This window comes from Chelonoidis abingdonii, chromosome 3 (assembly GCF_003597395.2).
Source record: "Chelonoidis abingdonii isolate Lonesome George chromosome 3, CheloAbing_2.0, whole genome shotgun sequence".
Lineage (NCBI taxonomy): Eukaryota > Metazoa > Chordata > Testudines > Testudinidae > Chelonoidis > Chelonoidis abingdonii.
Window position 1 is genome coordinate 10,848,381 of NC_133771.1, and position 17,354 is coordinate 10,865,734.

Consider the following 17,354-nt stretch of genomic DNA (forward strand, 5'->3'; position numbering starts at 1 on the left):
AGAGTCTTTATTGTCTTTTGGCTGTTCTCACCTTCTTTGTCCAGGCTGCTCCATCTGATGGGGCACTGACTGCTTCAGTGTGCAGTTGATCTGGGTACGGAGACCAGCATTTTGCACGTGTGCGAATTTCCACCTATTTGAACCTATGGGACTACCAAAAAAAAAAAAAAGAAAAGGTCTCAAATTCTGAGTACTTAAAGCAAGTCATTAGCATTCCCCTCTATAGCTCTCTTCCACTGCCCAGATTCCCCCAGCAACTTGCTCCTTCTCCAAATAACCCTCCCCTTCCCAATGCCCAGCAAGCCCCCGCAGGGTATGAATGATTTGGAATTAAGGGGCGCGTTTGTCCCTACTTACACATAGAGCAGTACCCTCCCTCCAAAACTCAGGCTTTGCTTTTAGTGGTAGGGATTTCTGCCCATCCATGGCTGGACACCACATGGAGCCAGGAGTTCATACAAGAATTTTTGGAAACAAGCGCGACTATCCCAGATTCCAGGCCAAATCCTGCAACTCTTGCTCGGGCCCTTCTTAAATCTCTTCAGTGTAAATGGGCAGTATGCCTGAGTAAGGACTGCAGAGTGTGGCCCTTCTTCATAAACAATAAACCAAAGGACACAATCTCCCTGTGGAGGAGATTTTAAAAAAAAAAAAAGCAAAATCCATCTGTTTCCTGATACCATTCACTGGCAGCTTGTTTTATAGGGTGGCGAAGGGATGCTAAGAACACATCCCCAGACAACCATCATCCCTGTGCCCTGCTAACCAGCTGGGGTAGAACAGCAGAGGTTCTTGGCCAGCATTACTGGGAAGATCCATGGAGCCAAATGCATCCCTGGTATAACTACATTGAAGTCAGTGTAGCTACACCAGGGAATAGGCAGGGTATTCTGTGAGGAGAAGGGCATACACCCCTCCCCACCCCCAGGGAAGGCATCATTCCTATGCCACGTCCTCTTGGGATGGGGCTGAAGTAGGTCACAATGCAGCTCAGAGTGGTTGGTGCTGAACACACCCTATATTTTTTTTGTAGGTGTTTGAGCCCTGGGCACCCATGGAGTTGGCATCTATGCCTCGTATTACCATGTCCCATTGATTATCATAGTTCCACCAACGTTCTGTGGTGCCTGCCTATTATATCAATGCCTTTTTACCCAGAGCAATATTTACATTTCTAGCATTTGTATACAAGCACTTATAAAATGTGTCAATATTTAGTTATCTGCCATCATGTGATGTAATTGAATGGGGCTTTTTTTCATTTGAGTGTTTCTCCTCAGTTCTTACCTGTACTTTATCAACTTCTATTCTCTCTTCTTTACTAGGATATAGAGAATCCCCTTTAATAAATCCTCCCGTAAGGGATGTGATTTTCTGAACTGGATGCTTTCCCCAAGCCCTTGGTTTAAAAACTCCTTTAGATCCTCTTTAACTTTACATGTCATCAGTCTGGTTCCATTCTGATTTAGGTGGAGCCCATCCTTTCTGTACAGGATCCTCCTTTCCCAAAAGGTTTCCCAGTTCGTAATAAATCCCTTATCTCAACACCATTGTCTCATCCACACATTGAAACCCTGAAGCTCTCCCTGTCTAAGTGGTCCTGCTCTTGGAACTAGAAGCATTTCAGAGAATGCTATGAAGGAGGTCCTGGACTTTAATCTCTTACCCAGCGGCTTAAATTTGGCCTCCAGGACATCTGTCCTACCTTTCGCTATGTCATTGGTACAGCAAGTACCACAACCACTGGCTCCTGCCCAGAACTTCACATAAGTCTATCTAGATGTCTCAAAAGTTCCAAACAGAATCTATTTAATTATAGAGATCATAGGCACCGACTCTGTGGGTGCTCCACTCCAGAGCACCCATGTAAAAAAAAATAGTGGGTGCTCAGCAGCCACTGGTAGACCTGCTGATCAGCTCCTCCCCCTCTCTCCCAGCACCTCCCACCTGCCGAAAACAGCTGTTCAGCAGCATGCAGGAGGTGCTGTGGGGAAAGGGAGACGTGAGAGGCGGGAAGAGGCAGAGTCGGGAGGTGGGGTGGAGGGGAAGAAGCGAGGATGGTTATTTAGGGGAAGGAGTGGAGTGGGAGTGGGGCCTGGGGCAGAGCGGTGGTTGAGCACCCCCTGGGAATTGGGAACTGGGGAAGTCATGGATAGAGATGACATGAATTGGAACACTCTTGTTTATGGTGAATGTACAACAGCATTGTTTCCAGACTATATACCAAGGACTAGAGGTTCAAGGTGGGTGAGATAGTATCTTTTATTTTACCAACTTCTCTTGGTGAGAGAGACAATCTTTTGTGCTACACAGAGCTCTTCTTCAGGTCTGGGAAAGGTATTAAGAGCATCAGCTAAATGTAAGATTGACCAGCTAGTTTAGCATAAACAGTTAGCACATATTCTAAGAAACCATTCAAGGTGAAGAGGCCAATTAACCCCTCTGTAACATAAGACAAAAACTGGAATTAGTGGGTTACAGGTTGTTGTAATAAACCATAAATCCAGTGTCTGTGTTAAGACCATGATTTTTAGAGTCTAGCAAAGCTATGAATATAAGCTCCCAAGCTCGGCTTTTGAAAGTGTTGCGTAGATTTCTTTTGAGGATGAGGACTGATAGATCAGACATAGAGTGCTCAGTGATAGACGATACAGTGTTTTTGTCTTTTATCATTGCCCTGTATGAGTTCATTTGAGAGCATAATGATTGTCTGGTTTCACCCACATAGGTGTTGGGGCAGTTAGTAGCTGGATGATGTTCTAGAGGTGAGATATGAAAACCAGAGGTGAAATATTAGTGGTTCCTAATGCTTGTGAGTGAGCTTGAGTCCAGTTGCTGGGCCATAGATGTTGGATGCATTACAGAGATGAATATGTGGTATTTAAGTTGCAGACATAGGTGCAGGAATGGTAGCTTAGTGTGTGGCGGGATAGGAAGAGATGGGAACTCTCTTCTTGGTCTTTACTTTGGGTCATGACCTCTAGAGATGTATGTTTGTTGATGGGCATTGCGTATACTGATGGGTATTGTGTATGTTTATTGAAGGGCATTTGGTATAGGTGAATGGCTTGTAAAACCTTCATTATGAATTTGTAGACTTTGGATGTTGGTTTTATTTAAATTGTCTTGCCCAAATCCATCATATCTTTAGACTGCCCCATTAGTTAATTTTCAAATGTTGGAAGGGACTATTATATTTTCTAACTCTGATATTCACATTCAGCAGTCTGCTGTTTATATGACTTCACTTATATATAAGTACATGTTAATGACATTTTTGCTCTGGTAATTATTAATATGATTAAACTGTTTATGTGTTTAATTTTTAGTTGATTCCATTTGCAATACGGGAAGCTGGAGCAGCTGGGAAAGTAGCAGAAAGGTGAGTTACCTGAGTGCTTACGGAGGAGATCACAGTATGATAAACTTTAATTTCTTCTGCCCACCTTGCCTAGTCTCCAGGTGCTTCCTAATCTTCACTCTTTGCCCCAGTTTATAGCCTTTTGTTCACTGGAATGTCCCACACTCTCGCAACCACCTTCCCACTTCTTGTGGCTTTATTAGAGGACTTGCTGTTTTGTCGTGCCATGCCCTTCCTCTTTCAAAAGGCTGAGGAATGATGTCTCTAGGATGTCCTCAACCATTATTGGCGACAGACAGACCCAGATTCACAGAAGATACCTGGCCTGGGATATGAATATGAAGAAACTAGGGAGAAACCACTGGCCTTAATTAAACAGCTTGTGTTTTTTCTCTCCAATCACTTCCCATTATAACAACCTTAGATGTAGCAGTTCAGCAGGGGAAACATTTTTGGACTGAAGGGTGATTTTTTTTTTTAAGTGTACAGTGTCCCTTTAAGAAGCTTCTATACGGGAGAAGCTAATCAGAGCCACAAATGAAACAGAGGTTGACCCATTGGGAGGCTAGCAGCTGCCCTCTGCACTTGTTGATAGAAATTAAACAAGACCCATTGGATATCTGGGCCTGTGTTCTCTCTTCAACCCATGGCAGACCATGAGTATTTCTCATTGAAGTCAATGGTTCAGATCCTCCACTTGTGTAAATTGGTGTAGCAGTTGAGGATCTGGCCCGAAAGGCCCTTGTTTCTTGCAGAGGAAGACAAAAGCTTTGAGATTTGCACATTCTGATATGAACTCTGGAATGGGAGCAGCATTTCAATTTGTATAAGCAATTGTACATTGAAAAGTCGCTTTTAGAGCTATAGGAAAATTCCATGACTCTGGTTCTTTAAAAAAACCAAAGACCATAGAAAACTGGTTGTTTAAAACTGGGCCAAACCAGTACAAACTGTATGAAAAGTAAAACCATTTACACAGCAATGTCCTGAGCGGGGCCATGTAATGGGGCTGTGCACAGAAAAATGCCCACTTGCAATTCAGACTCACAAACGCTGGTGACCTGCAGATCTCTCTTTAAGGAGCACATTCTGATCTCTAATTCAAATTAGGAGGAAATTCCTTGAACGGGATTAAATTTGAGAGTTTTCAACACCTCTGCAAATCCAATCACTTGCTTAGTTTTCTAAATGTGGATTTAGGCCTGGTCTACAAGTAAAATGTAGATTGCCATGGCTACGTTGCTCAGGAGTATGGAAAAATGCACACCTATGGGCACCATAGCTATGACCACCAAACCTGCTTTGTAATGCAGCCAGGTCAAGGGAAGAATGCATCCATTGACTGAGGTACCATCACTCAGGGAGTTCGCTACCTATGGCGACAGAAAGACTCTTCCATCAGTGTAGGAACTGTCTACACTACAGCAGCATGCCTGTAGCACCGTAGCTGTTCTGCTGTAGCACCAGTAGTGTAGACAAGCCCTTAAATGCCTAACTTTAGGATCCCCAGCTTGAAAACTTTGGCCTATGGCCCAAATCCTCTAAGGTATTTAGACTCCTAGCTCTGATGGCCTAGTGACAGCATCTGTACCATAGCAACCATTTCACAACTCATTATCTCTTTGCTCACAAAGATGTTGAGGTTCCCCATTTCCATTGTGTGGCTCAAGGCCTATGTCCCTATGTGGCCTTGTGTACCCTGTATTCTGCAGTCCTGCAGCTGCTGAATGTGCCACAGAATCCACACCTTGCTTCAGAATCACAATCCAGAATCTAAGCTTTCCTTCAAAACCATATATTTCTAAGGCCTCAGAGTTATGACTGATGGAGTCTTGGTCTGCCTGAGTCAGTTTTAACCAGCTTGAACCCATAGCTCTAAGAGGGGTCAGTTGCATGAATGAGGTGGTGACTCGGGAACTCACAGATGACAAATTATTTGCCAAGATTGCTATTTTACTGCTGATTATTTTAGTATAAACACCTACCTAGTGTGTTTATCCCAATCTCATACTGTTCCCGATGACTCCTCACAGACCAAAAGATCCAGCTACCAAAAAAATCAGTTTCTCCCTAACAACTTCTATTCTGAAATTGCATGCTGCCAGTATAAAAATCTATGGTATATGTCATAAATAGATAGCTAAGGGTTTATGTTGCTTTCACCTGTAAAAGGTTAACAAAGGGAACCAAACACCTGACCAGAGGACCAATCAGGAAACTGGATTTTTCAAAGCTCAGGGACGGAATGTTTGGGTCTGTGTCTTTTGTCTGGCTCTCAGCTATGAGAGGGGTCTTTCTATCTCCAAGCTTCTACTTCAGTCAAGTGTGAGACAAAGTTAGAAAAAAAATAGGCTTATGTTCGTTGTATTTACATTGTGTAGTTGCCTGAAGTTTAAAATTGGTATCTCTTTTTGTGAAGGCTGTTTATTCATTTTTTCTTTTAACAATTGAATCGTATTATTGTCATCATTCTTGAACAGAGAATATTGATGTTTTTTTCTTTCTTTTATATAAAGCTTTCTTTTTAAAAACTGTTGAGTTTTCTCTTGGTTAAGCTAAGAAGAAGAGAGGGAATCTCTTTGGTGTCAGCTTGACTAGGTTTGAATCTGCATAGCTCAGGGAAGAGAGGACGGGGAGTAAATTGCCGTCTCTGTTTTGCATTCAGGAGTTTAAGTACAGTATCGCCAGGATAACCCAGGGAGAGGGGAGCTGGGGATGAGATAAAAGAGAAAATGGGGAGGAGGAGGGTTTACTTCCCTTTGTGTAGACTCAAGCCTGATCTTGGGGTCCCCCAAGAGAGTTTGGGAGACCGAGAGGAGCCAAGTCCTGGAAACACTTGCGGTGGCAGCGATAGTCAGATATAAGCTGGTAATTAAGCTTAGAGTATTGCTAACTTCTCAGTTTATGAACGGTAAGGTTCGAATCTGAGGTAGGAAGCTATGACATGTTCGGCAGTGTTGGGAGGTAGAATCCAGAAGCCATAGAGTATTATCATTTTTCTTTCTCCTGCTAGGGGCTTTTAGCAAGAAAAAAGGGTTTGGTTTTAAAAGCCAGAGAGAATTTTTTTTTCTGTTTCTCTTCTGCTCAGCTTGGCTTGCATTTTAAGCAAGGATGTCATTAAGGTGACAAAAGGGTCTTTTGTAAAATCATAGCACCTCCATTGGGAGTGCAAGTATCCCAAGCAAAACACACAACGGTAAATAAAGTGGTTTTACTAGTTAATTTGCATATGACAAGTTTACTAGAAAGAAAAAAAACACAAAAGGCACGGCGAGCTGGCAGAACCAGGAGACAACAGAGAGCCAGCAGTTCAGACAATAACCACCAGAGGGCACGCCCAACAACAGAGACGACAGAACCATGACACCAAAGGAGCCCTAAACAGAAGAGCAAAACCTGATGCAGAGACAAATCAAAGAAGCAGATCACCGCGACAACATGGAAAAAAGAGAAAAAGAGGTCGATCGAGAAAGAAAAGTATAGAAACAAATCAAACTGGCAGAAGCACTACAAAAGAGCCAGGCTCAAGCCAAGGATGCAGCCACCCAAATTGAAAACAAACCAAGAAGAGATGCAGCCTCACCAATAGAAAACAACAAAAGAAAAAAGACAGCCCACATAATACAGATTAAACTCCAGAGGGAGGCACCGGCAGGTCCCTCGAATAGAAACAGGCTAAGCAAAGAACCGAGACCAATTCCTAAAACCCTTACGCCAATAACACATAGAGAGGTACCACAACAAAAGAAAGTACACAACCTACAAAGCAGGTGATGGAACTGAGAGTAAGCCATCTAATAAATATTGAAAGGGCCTGCATTGGTACAGCATCTCTGATACCAGTAAGTAGAGCTGGGGTCCACACACTAGTGGACACTTAGCAGAGGTGGGGCGAAATGCCAAAGGACAAAAGGAACGATTACATAACTGTTTTCAAACCAATGGCCAAATACAGAATGGGGATAACCCCTGGAAATTGTCATGCCCGTTCGCCGTTCTAGAACAAAAGTGGAAACCAAGATGGGTCATTTTCCAAACACGCCTATAACGCTTGGAAAGTACTAAGATAAGACGCTGGATATCAGGGAACCAAGTTCCAACTTTCCTATGACAGAATCTGCACTCCTCTACAAATGGAGCAGTTCTTGGATGGTTGTTTCGAGGACATAACTCGGTACAATCCAGATGGAAAACCCAAAAAACTCTCCCTCATTACCAACTTCCTTTGTTAGCGGGGGAGATTGAGAGCCCAAATTGGATGAAAGTGGCAGAAAGCAACTGCAGCTACTGGTAAACAGGAAGAAGAGAAAACCAACAGGGAACACCACACTGATGACAATAAAACACACCCTCACAAATCAATGGCAACTCCCTAAAAACTCCACCTGTCCAACCCAAGGGAAGCCACAGACACCCTTTTCTTCCACCTCACCAGTCTCCAGTAACTCACCTCGACCCAGTGACCCATCAGCTGGAAGATGCTATAAGTGTAATGAACTGGGACATATAAAGGCCAACTGCCCAAAGAACCCCACCCGGGTGCAAGTCATAACACCACCATCACACCAAAGATCCCCAGGCCCAGATACCTCTCAAATCCCCTTGGAGCGAAGGGAAAATCCAGTTTCCTGATTGGTCCTCTGGTCAGGTGTGTGGTTCCCTTTGTTAACCCTTTAAAGGTGAAAGAAACATTAACCCTTAGCTATCTATTTATGACAGCAGATCAATGACTAATGAACTGTTAAATTGAACTTTGCCTTACTCTTTGTTGGGCTCCAAATCCTGATATAGAAACCCATGGGTCCCTAGATTCTTGATTCCTGACTGACACATTCATTCCCTCAAGTGTATCTAAGAACTATCACTTTTCAGAGTTCCTCTTTGAAATCTGAGGCTCTGTTCCAGAACAGGTCCCCAACTGCCTTGTGTCCTTCCAGAAATATGTGACAGCCACCATTTCGGCTGACATGCAGGGGACACCAAAGCTAACATACAGCTTGAGCAAAGGGTTCTTAGCTGAGGCGGTAAAAGACTTGTATCCTCTATGGATCAGGCATAGAGGAGAATCTGTAACATACACACACCAATGGGTTACAAATTAATTTGGAGTTTTAATTTCTATTCTCCACAAGAAGCCATTTTTCCAGGTTAAAATATAAGAATGGCCATACTAGGTCAAACCAATGGTCCATCTAGCTCAGTGTCCTGTCTTCTGACAGTGGTCAGTACCAAACATTTCAGAGGGAATGAACAGAACAGGGCAATTTATCAAGTTGTTACTGAAATATTGGGTTTGCGTAGCTGAGAGCTAATAACAGCCTGATAGGGATCAGGAAAAGATGTTTTATTTTGCAGAAGAAAGGAGAGCTTTGTATTTTGGTATAAAAATTTTTATTTTGTACAAAAATGAAGAGTTTTTTATATATATTTACATATAGGTTTTGGTTGTGCTAGCATTTGATTGATGGTTAACAAACTTTGCATTTTTGTAATTTGTTTAGTAAAAACTAGTTAAGAACTAGTTTTAACTGTTTTAAAACTGATAAGGGGAGACAGTTTAAAAGTTTAGGGTATTGTGTTTATGAGGCTTTTGCTTTTTTTTATTGATTGTTGCCTATCCATTTCATTGAATGAAGTGAATGTTCTTCTGTTATGTGAAGGAAGAAATAACACTTCCTTATACACTTTCTCCATCCCATTCATAATTGTACAGACCTCTAGCATAGTCCCCACAGTCTTTTCTTTTCTAAGCTGAAAAGACCCAGTCTTTTTGATCTCTCCTCATATGAAAGCTGTTTCATACCCATAATCATTTTTTTTTGTACTCTGTACTTCTTCCAATTCTAATATATTGTTTTTGAGATGGGGCAACCAAAACTGCATTCAATATTCAAGGTAAAGGCGTACTATGGATTTATATAGTGGTATTATATTTTCTATTTTATTATTTTCTATCTCTTTACTAATAGTTCCTAACATTCTGTTACCTTTTTTGACTGCCGCTGCACACTGAGCAAATGTTTTCAGAGAACTATCCATGATGACTGCAAGATCTCTTTGCATTTATCAACACTGAATTTCATTTACCATTTTCTTGTTCTGTCACCCAGTTTAGTGAGATTCTTTTATAACTCTTCACAGTCAGCTTTGAACTTAACTATCTTGTGTAATTTGTATCATTTGCAAACTTTGCCACCTCACCCTTTTTCCAGATCATTTTGAATATATCGAACAGCACAAGTCCCATTACAGATTCTTGTGGAGACCCCTCTATTTACCTCTCTCCACTGTGAAAACTTACCATTAATTTCTACTCTTTGTCTCCTGTCTTTTAATCAGTTACTTATCCATGACAGAGAGGTTTTTCAGGTGTTTATGGCTAAAGTCTCATCCTCCCAAATAATCAGCAGGTTTTTTCCACATAGGATTAGGTTGAGGGAAAGATTCCCCAGGAGAAATGGGAAAAGAGTGAATTGGGGAAGGGAAGGTGCTAACTATATCCTCTAAAAAACACGTTTCAGAGGGGTAGCCGTGTTAGTCTGGATCTGTAAAAGCAGCAGAGAATCCTGTGGCACCTTATAGACTAACAGACGTTTTGGAGCGTGAGCTTTCATGGGTGAATACCCACTTCTTCAGACTAAAAAACACAGCTCTCTGTTTTGGACCCTGCTGATTCAAATAGCGTATTATTATTATCTGTGTTACTCTAATGCCTACAGGTATGTGTAAACCGCAAAGAAAAACACACAGCGCCGAGCTGATTTGGGCTCACAGGGCTCAGGTTGTGGGGGTAGAAAAGAGCAGTGTATGTTCCCAGTCAAGCTGGAGCCTGGGTCCAAGACTGTACCCCCTTGCTGGGTTTCAAAGCCTGGGCTCCAGCCTGAGCTGGAATGTCTACACAGCTCTTTTTAGCACCACAGCCCGAGTCCCACAAGTCAGAGTCAATTGACGCAAGTCTGAGACTTGGCAAGATGAGTTTTTCTTTGCAGTAGACATACCCTAAGAACTTCAGCTAGACAGGCACTGTGTTTTGACAGCCAGGCCAAAGTAGCCACTATTACATCACCTGGGATTCTTCCACAGAAAATGAGCCAGAACTTCATCTGGGGTACCTCAGCCCAGCTCCTTTGATGCATGGAATGTAAAGGGGCAGCAGGATCTTTATTTAGTCACTCTAAGATTGCAGCAGTCCAGAATCCAGATCCCATGCTCCCTAGGCAGAGCAGGTTGTGATAATGCTTCCTGCTCTGCACCACTGCAGGGCACCTCATGTAAATAGGTGATTTGTCCTACCATAGTAGGAGAAGTTCTGTATGTACACAATACCCCAGCTGACCCAAGTGGAGTCCTCCTCCACACACACCCCAATTCACTTCACCTCGGTATCTGCCTGCCTTTACTTCCCTGTCAGTCTGTGTGAACAGGACTCACATCACATAGGGAGGACTGAGTCCAGAGGTTCCTGGGTGTTTTTACTCCCGTCTCTCTAGGGGCAACTCTGGGCAGCAACAAGGATGCCTTTAGTCCTGGATTGTAACCCTTTTAACTCATACTCACTGCAATCCACTTAAACCGATATACAATTGATTGACATCGGAACCATTTCTTGGGGATTAAAGAACACTTTGCAGTGTAAACGTTGTGAGGGAATGGCCTACATAAGGTTCAATGCAGCAGTCAGTAAAGTGCAATAAACTTTATAGTAAGAACTAATCTACAAGTCCAGTTTCTTGTTCCTGGACCTGGATGTGCTGCTGTGACACTGCTGGTGTGGCACTCCTCCAAGGTGGGCTTAGACCTGCGGTTATGGCCTGCCTGTCAGGTCACATCCCCCTCTGGATCTGACACTGGATTCCCTCATGATGAGCAATGTGCCCTACTGGGTCTAGCACTTGATGCCCTCTCGACCAGCCACATCCCCCTCTGGGTCTGACACTTGATGCCCTCCCTGGGTGCTTTGGGAAGGGGCCCCTCCCTCCCTCGACCAGTGCACACAACCATGCAGCGGAGCTGGAGACTTGCTCCACCACTATCGTTCCAACACTTCTCCGGCCCCGACTGTTGCGCCGCTGCCTCTCACCCAGGTCTCCAGTCCTCTGATCAGTGCTCAGCAGCCCTGTTCCCCATGTGGCATCCTCCCGACCTCCCCCTATAGTGCTTCACTCTCTGGGGCAGATACGCTGTCCACTGGGGGAGGTGTTGGGCTGTATCACTCAGCTGGCGGGCTGTGGCAGCTGGCTGGGCCATTGGGACTGTGACACTGGCAGATCAGATGCCAGCTGATGCGAAGGCTCCTAGGCCCCCACTGAACACTGACGAATGCATAGCTGGAAACCGGTCTGGCTCACCTGCTTGTTAGCATTGCTAAAATAGATACTAGATTTATAAAAATGTGGTCAGTGCTTAGACTTTATGAAATGCTTGTAGGATGCTTACTTAACCTCTGTGCCCCATGTTATATTAAGGGTTTACGTTGTAAACTTCTGTAGCTGTGTAACTCCCCAAGCAGGAAAGAAGCGTTCATTAATGGAAAGGCTGGCCTCCTGCAGAAGGGGGTAGGTTCTGCACACAGGAAGGCCCATTGAAACGAAATGAGCCCCTTATAAACATCAAAGACTTTGTTAATTGCTCCCCACACATTCACTAAAAGGAAACGAGCAGGTGGACTCATCCCATCAGCTTGAACTCTGGGGGAAGGGAATAAAAATCCCTGAGAAGAAGAAACTGGAGAAAGAAGGAGGGGGTGGTAATATCTTTTATTGGACCAACTTTTGTTGGTGAGAGAGACAAGCAGGGGCCCTGTATTTGGTATGATGAGGGCAGGAAAGCTGCACAGGCTGCTGAATGGCTCTGTCAAGGATTCTGGCACACAATCACATCTGATTATAGGGAATACTTGAGAGACTAGCCTCATTAAAGGGAGGAGCACTACTTTCTGGACACCTTCCAGGGATCCAGGCCTGTCATAAACAGATAGCTAAGGGTTAATGTTTCTTTCACCTGTAAAGGATTAACAAAGGGAACCAAACACCTGACCAGAGGACCAATCAGGAAACCGGATTTTTCAAAGCTCAGGGGAGGGAATTTTTTGGGTCTGTGTCTTTGTCTGGCTCTCAGCTATGAGAGGGGATCTTTTCTATCTGTAAGCTTCTAATCTTCAGTTTCAAAGTTGTAAGTACAAAGGTAGAAAAAACAATAGGCTGTTATTGTTTTTTTTTTATTTACATGTGTGTAGTTGCTGGAATGTTTAAATTGTATCTCTTTTTGAATAAGGCTGTTTATTCATATTTTTCTTTTAAGCAATAGACCTGTGTATTGTCAACTTGATGCAGAGATCATGTTCATGTGTTTTTTCTTTCTTTTTTATATAAAGCTTTCTTTTTAAGACTTGTTTGAGTTTTTCTCTCTGGGTAGGCTAAGGAACGAAGGGGAGGGGAATTCTCTTTGTGTTAGATCTACGGAGGGTAAAGCTCTGCAGCACCAGGGAATTGGTGGGAGGGGGAAGAGAGATAGAATCATTTCTGTTTCCTTGTATTTGGGGTTTGTCTCTTTGTGGAATAGAGGAGACATGCTTCTTGGTATTGTGATGTAAAGAGATTGCATCAGTAACTCTCAGGTTAGCCCAGAGAGGAAAGTCTGGGTGGGAGAGAGAGGGGGGAAGGGAAGTGGGTTATTTCCCTTTGTGGTAAGACTCAGGGCTTCTGAGTCTTGGGGTTCCCCAGGGAAGGGTTTGGGGAGACCAGAGGGAGCCAAAACCCTGGAATTTTTGGCTGGTGGCAGCGAGATCAAATCTGAGCTGGTAATTAAGCTTAGAGGGGTTCATGCTAGCTTCTCAGGTTATGAACGCTAAGGTTCAAATCAGAGTAGGAAAGCTACGACAGGGCCCAGTGGTTTGGTTTGATGTGAGCTTTTTTACAGCTTCTTTCTATGTTGTACAGTTCTTTATACAATGTGTAATGGGATTCCCCTCCCCAGTAGTTCAACTGGGATGTGGTGCCATCTGTAGCCAGCTCTAGGGCAGATTGGAACCTCTGTGAGAGGTCTACTAATGGACTGTTGGGTTTCAATTGCTGCATGCCGCATAGTTGTAGCTGTGTCAGTCCCAAGATATGAGAGAGACAAGGTGAGCGAGGTAATATCTTTATTGGACCAACTCTTGTTGGTGAGAGAGACAAGCTTGAAAATTTGTCTGTCTCACCAACAGAAGTTAGTTCAATAAAAGATATTATCTCGCTCATCTTGTTCGATTTCAAGGCAAACACATTCCAGTTCCCCTGGTGCTGCAGTTTCTTTGTAAGCTGGAGTCATTGTATTGGTGGGGTGTTTTTTAATTACACAGCAAGCCCTTGTTTTTGGAGCAGTTATTGTGACCCCACGGCTGTGACACTTTTGGTAGCTGATATTTCCACCTTCACAAGCACATTCATCATCCTGCTCTTCTTCACCCACTCGCAGCCTCCCACCCCGCACATGTAAAATGAATTCTCACAACTGCAGTTGGATTTCACAACAGCTTGTTTTTATTGAAGGGAGACATTTCCTCTTGAGGCTGCTGTTCACTCAGGCCTTGTGGATTTCTGCAGATCAGGGGGCTGTTGTCCGTTTGCAGCAGTTGATCTTTCCATTGATGCAGGTTCCAATGAGCGTGGTGGATATGGGGCAGTCCCCCGAACGGCAGAAGCCAAAGTTACTTCTGCAGTTGAAATTATCCAGGAAATCAGCATTCCCTGAGCAAAGAGGGAGTGTTGGTTAGAGTCTGAACTTTTATTCATAAATACAGGGAAACCATCAGCAGAAACCATTATATATAGATCCAGAAATTGTGAGACCAGAAGGGACGACTAAGATCATCTAAGCCAGTGTTTCTCAGCCTTTTTGATGCCAGGGAGTGGCTTGCTAGGTTCCTAAACTGGTTCAGGGAGATCTTAGTGACTGGTGCCGATCCACAGACTGGTCATTAAGAAACATTGATTTAGTCTGACTTCCTGTAAAACACAGGCCAGAGAATTTCACCCATAGATTCCTGCATCAAGCCCATAACTTCTAGTTGAGCCAGGGCACATCTTTTAGAAAATCTTTAAATAACCCCGCTCCCCCTCCAAAAAAATACAGAATTAGATGTATCATTATCAGAGGTTGACCCCAAGATTTCCAGCCTGAGTTTGATCTTCTATAGCTTGAGCTAACAGAGAAAACTTCTTAGCTCTGTGGGCCCTGAAGGTTCCTATAGCAATATTTTCAGTGAATCTGTTGCCTGTTGTAAAATTCCGGTTACAGAATGTGACTATTGAAGAAATGTGCAAATTCAGATGCAGTCTCCACAGTCAGGAGAGACAAAAGGATTCCAAAAGCTATGCAGGTTACCTGGTTGAAGAGTCAGGTGCTGCACCTTTGAACCTGCCTTTCTCACCCTATAACACCTCCCTCCCCCTTTTCACTGTAAACTCTTTGGGGCAGAGACTATCTGCTTCTCTGTGTTTGTACAGCCCCTGGCCAAACAGGGCCCCAGTTTTGGTTGGTCCTTCGGCATTACCAGGAATCAGCATAATTGCATGCCCGTTTTACACTGGTGCAATTTAAATGATTTCAGCAGAATTACTCTTGATTGACTCCAGTGTGAGAAGAGAATCAGACCCACCGCATCTATGCCTGGGAATGTGCGGATGAAGATGGCCTAAGACCTGAATCTCCACTACGCTTTGCTCTGCTTTGCACAGGTGTAAACGATAACAGAAGGTGCAGGGCAATGGCCTATCCAGCCCATTGGTTGATGTTGATCGGTGAAGACCTTTTGTAGATTAGCTCAGGATGATCACTGTGACTGGTCATTCATCATCCTGACAGCTGGAATACTCTTGCTAGGGTCTTGTCTAGCTCGGGGAAATTTGCATGGTTGTAACTACATCAGTGGAACGACACTACTGCAAACCCCTAAAGAAGATATGCTGCCGCTGGACAAAGAATTGTAGTAGTGTTACTTACTATATGAATAGATTTGGACACCCACTTTGGATGGGGTGTAGGTGACCACCCAAGATTCAAGGTAGAAGAGAATCAGGACAATTGTCCAATCTATTGCCCCAGCCCTGACTGCAGCCTGAGGATCAGTAAATGATCCTGCATTAACTCATTATTTTAGCATCCTCATGCTCTCATATAAATATCTCATTTTATTTATCCTCCCTATAATGACTTGGATCCAACTCACCTGGAGCACCCTGGAAGAGGAAGAAGAGAACAGCAAAGAGCAAATAAAGGATCCTCATGGCTGAAGGTCTGCGGGGGTCTGTCCCGTCACTGCAGAGGCAAGATTCTGTGGGAGATGGAGGTTAAGGTCTCTTCAGGATGGAGAACCCCTGTATTTATAAAGGTTTGGGGACTGTGGAATGCTGAGGTTTTGGAAATGGTCAATCATTAAGCCATTAATAGCGTGGTTACCTTTGCTGTGGCTGAGTGGTTACCTCAGCTATCGGTGAACTTAGTGAAGTGCGTCCATTATCCTGCAATCTGCAGATTGAACTAACAGCAAACAGCTGGGAACATAATAATCCTAAATCACAGCTTAATCATTTATTGGACGTAAGATTTCTTCAAGTTGATGGCTATTGTCATGGACAAATGTGACGTGGAGCAATGTTGTCTAGTGTTCTGAGCAGAGGACTGGGAGACTGTGTCCAATGTCTAAGATTGACTCCCTCTCTGGCCTCAGGCTAGTCAATTTCCCCATATGTAAAATGAGGTTAATAACAATGAATTGCAGTATCTTCCTCAGAGGGATTGAGGATTTATGTGTGGACAGTCCTTTCTGCAATAAGACAAAGGCTATCATTCCTGGAATTGTTACGCAAAGTAATTTTTAATCAATTAAAATGCCTGAATTATTTTTTTCCATCAGCCAGAGACATGTTCTTAATGGAATCTGTATGAGCAAGTATGACCCAGTATGGCAATTTCTATGTTTCTCTCAGTGAGATTTCTAACAAATCCAGCACCAAAATAGCCTCTACTAGTGGAGTCAATTTAGCTGCAATGAAGCAGGAGGCTGTTTAAGTTACAGCCTTTAGAAATATGACCACACTCACTAAGCCACATATTATGTCCCCATTCTTGTTGCCTTGCTAATAAAGAGCCTGATCCTGTAGTCCTCACTCTGGCAAAGCTACTGGTGACTCCAATGCAAGTCTTGCCTGAGTCAGGACTGCAGACTTGCACCCAGTGTCCACACTTGTGTATTTAAAGTTCTCAGTCTGAGGATCTGCACCGATATATATTAAATCACATCCATTCCTGGGATAAATATGGTGACTCTAGTTGAGTTATGTTGGGGTTAAATTGGGCCTCTGGGTCAAATTCAGAGCCAGTGTAAGCAGGAAAAACTCTACTGACTCCCTTATCCTTCCATTATAAAACCCCACTGGGAATCCCAACCTCCTTTCCCTTTAACCATGCAGGGGCTGCTGTGGTGTGAATGTTTGGTGCAGAAGCTTCCTTTATTCGTATGAATAGATCCTTTTTTTCTGATAATGGCTTGGTTTCTTCTCTCTTTCCTAGATGAAGCCCCCAAAGCTTTTATTAATAACAGAACAGCACTTGACAAGGACTTTTATTAACAGAGCATTTAGCTGATAAAGGATCTGGGGAAGCACATTCATATGGGTAAGCCCTGTGAATGTCCAGACAGAACAGTGATTGGTCAGGGAAAACATTCCTCCTACGTAGGTTGAGTGTAAATATTTGTGCGGTGCACTTTGTTGCAAAAAAAATTTGCCACCTGGTGTACCGGGATACCACTGAATCCACCTGTTCTGCCAGCGTGGGCCCCCTTTTGCTTCTCTTGCTGAGCCAGGCTCTTATGCCTCCACTAACACACAGACAGGCAGGAACACACCACGGTGCAGAAAGGCATAGACTCTGAGATCAGCTCTGGGAAGATTCATCTTAAGGGACTTGCCCCAGCACTCAGGTGCCCACCTCCCTTGGAGTGCAGACCCAA